The 3155-nt window shown below is 46.9% G+C and overlaps 1 long non-coding RNA gene across 1 annotated transcript; it reads left to right on the forward strand.

Annotated features, from left to right (window-relative positions):
* Nucleotides 1–295: 295 nt before the first annotated feature.
* Nucleotides 296–1032, forward strand: LOC147894252 (uncharacterized). Its single transcript, XR_015542075.1, has 3 exons — nucleotides 296–552; nucleotides 639–788; nucleotides 896–1032. It is a non-coding gene; the product is annotated as an uncharacterized LOC147894252 (long non-coding RNA).
* The last annotated feature ends 2123 nt before the right edge of the window (nucleotides 1033–3155 follow it).

Genomic DNA, 3155 nt, shown 5'->3' on the forward strand with positions numbered 1-3155 from the left:
AAATACCATAGCTAGAATGGGTTGGTAAAAAGCTATGTGGCAGTGTAGAAGTGCTCAAAGGGTGTTAGGTAGGAGGGGTCTGGATAAGTTAAAATGATAGGGGGTGGACTATGCAATGAGGCTTGCATAGTGGAATGTGAAGGTCTCTTTGACCGTGCGTGGTACGATTAAGTATGTGGCAAGATAGCGCGACATGTGCGTGAGCCATGCAAACTCCTCTTCTCATTGCTTGTTCAGAGTGAAATACTCTTGCCGAGGCCCTTGCTTTAAAAAATTAATCTCTTGACGTAGCACCCAGTTGCTATTGCGTGCACTGTGAAGCGTATCAGGCAAGGTTGAGATCTGTACATTGTGGGCCACTTCTATTTTTTGGCCGCTACTTGATACTCCTCAAACTCTTTCTTTTGTGCCAAGTAGAGCTACTCATTGGTGAGGGACTTCTAAGACAGCTCTTTGGTGTGGTTCTGCTCCTTCGTTTGCCGGGCTTCAATTTTGTGCCAGATGGGCTTGCAGCTCCTCTACCTGCTTCTTATACTTATACGCTGCTAGAAGGTTGGATTCTCCTACTACTTGGGTGGCTCCTACCTTTTACTTTTCGGAAATGGGTTCTAACTACATCTCATTATTGTGGAGATTAGCAATGATCAATTGGGCGGCGGTGGTGGCTGCTTGTGCTTCATGGCACCTCTGGAAAACATTCAGGGCCATCTGCTGATATTGGATCATGGGCATCATGACCTTCTCCCCCATACGGTTGGCTTGGTGGAACTCTTGGCGTGCATTGCAAGGTATGCATCCTAGCGCTTCTTGCACTTCAATTTAATTGACATTGTAAGAATGAACAGATTGTGCAACAGGATGGGCTGTGAACTCTGGCTGACTGTTTGTTGTGTAGTTGATGGGCCAGCGGGCTAAGGCTACGGGGGTTGTATGATATCTTGGACTGAGATGAAGAGAGCTGAGATGCCCTGCTAGTCTAGACGGTCTGGCGGTATGCACCTAGGACGGCTTCGTCATGCAGCTCTAGCATGTCCTGTTGTTCATTGTTGAGCCTGCTCTCACTTGGTTCTTGAACTGCCTTGCCTTTATCTTTCTCTTTCTGGGCCTCCTGCTCTGCACGTAGCCTAGCTACTTCACGCTTTGCCTTCTCCTTCTTGTGTTGCTCCATTTAGGCTTTATACTGCTGCTCAGCCCGTGCTTCCTCTACTGCCTTGGCTTTTCCCGCTTCGTTTTCCTTGGTTGCCTTCTCTTAATTTCTCTTGGTCGGTGTGTGGCTGCGAGCCAGCCTTGAGGCAGCTGTTGGATTGTCTAATGCACCTTGGAGAAACTCTTTTGTGTCCAAACTAAAAGCTCCACGGGGGAAGTCTCTATTCCTCATCATGTGGTAGATTATCGGCATGAGTAGCATTGGGTTGCTGATATTTTGTTCATGATGGGAGGAGAGGTTCCGTAGTGCCTTGACAAAGTATATGGCCCAATTTGTGGGATGGGGTTGGTGTAGGTGGGCTAGAGATTTGGGGTAATATTACTAGGATGGTTTATCATCTCCACTTGGGTCAGGAATTGGAGAGCCCATGCGAGTTTGAACAAGGTGGGGATTTGGATCCTGTCGAATGGAACGACGCCCCTGTGCTGTTCTGTAGTGTAAGCAACCACCCCCTGGGGTCATTTGTCCAAATTTCTTATATTCTGCAACAACTGGAAGTCAGTATGCCACCCGCATTGTATCGATGTCGAGTTGGTGTTGGGTAAGATGGCCCTTTGCATTACGAATGAATATGACATCCATTGCTACATTGTAGTAGACAAGGAATTCTATAATTAGAGACATATCGATGTAGCATGGGAGCATGCCAACACGGGCTTGCGGTGTGAGGGCTTGTAGATGTGGTTGAGGCTTCAGGGTCGTGGAGGGCCTCATAACATTGAGTCATGTGGCAATAGAGGACACACTCATCGGCGTGTTGTACTTGTACTTGGAGTGGATGGCTGAACCACCTAGTTTATTTAGCCATTGTGCACCCAAGGAAGAGTGATCTGCCCGAACAATGGCGTACTCCGTCTCCATCTGAGGTTTTGCCTTTTCTTTTGTTCTTCTTCTCTTGCCTCCAAGAATTGTTTGTTCGAGTTCTAGATTAGCTTCATCTCGTGAAGCTCTTCATCAAGAAGTTGGTATGACATTACGATGGATGAAGGATGGGATGTGGGGGAGGTATTGGTGGATTGCGTGGCGGTGAGTAAAGAAGTGGGATCCGGGGGCTTGGAGTATCCTTCTCAAACTCAGTCTAGTTTCGAATTCATGGGGAAACGGTGTGTGAATAAAAATGTAAATAGTTTTTTCACTCATTGCATGCTTGTGGGTAGGCACTTAGCCTTGCACATAGTCAAATAGTTCCGATCTTGGGATTTGTGAGCGCTCTTTTATCAAAAGGATCTACTCGGATGTTAAAAACTCTTTGAGCTTATAAATGGATTTTTGCAGGGTTTCAGTGGGAACTGATGAGCCCAAGGTGTGGGTGCACTAGGCACTCCAGAGCATTTGGTATCTAGTGTGACGGTGTTTTTGTTGTGGGATGACATATGTCTTTCATTGTTGTCTTGTGTCCTGTGTTTATCTTGCCATGAGTGATTTTTGATTTGTTGCAAGTTGTGTGAGCATCCATGTCATGGTTTGTGGGCTTCATGGATGTGCAGTTATATGTGGCAATCAAGCATTAAAGGCTTTGCTGGAAGGTTATGTGAAAGGGTGTGCTTTAAGTCTAAGGTTGGGGATCAATAGCCTTTGTCTAAGTTTTGGGGAAGGATGGGAGAGTGGTAAAAATGCAAGTGATGACGTGGCTGGAAAATCTAGAAGAGCATGCACGCAAGGTGGCTACATGATGGAGAAGGGCATGCTTCTGGATGGCAAGTTGGCAGTACGTGGGATGGCAGCTATTAGTACGAGTCTGGAAGGGTTGACTGTTGCTCTTGCTGGGAGCTTCTAGATTTTGGTGTGGCATCTCTACTATGTGGAGCTAGAGTACCTTGGACGAAAAAAAGGTGTGTGCTCCATGAGCAGGGGAGAAGCCACGAGGTAGTATCATCACGTGAAGGCATAGACGGGTAACGGGATGCAAAAAGGGGACACACACGAGAGGACGTCGCAGTTGGCTGGA

Source organism: Dipteris shenzhenensis, chromosome 14, assembly GCF_047967505.1.
Source record: "Dipteris shenzhenensis isolate YYH24624 ecotype China chromosome 14, Dip_SZ_1.0, whole genome shotgun sequence".
In the NCBI taxonomy this organism is placed as follows: Eukaryota; Viridiplantae; Streptophyta; class Polypodiopsida; order Gleicheniales; family Dipteridaceae; genus Dipteris; species Dipteris shenzhenensis.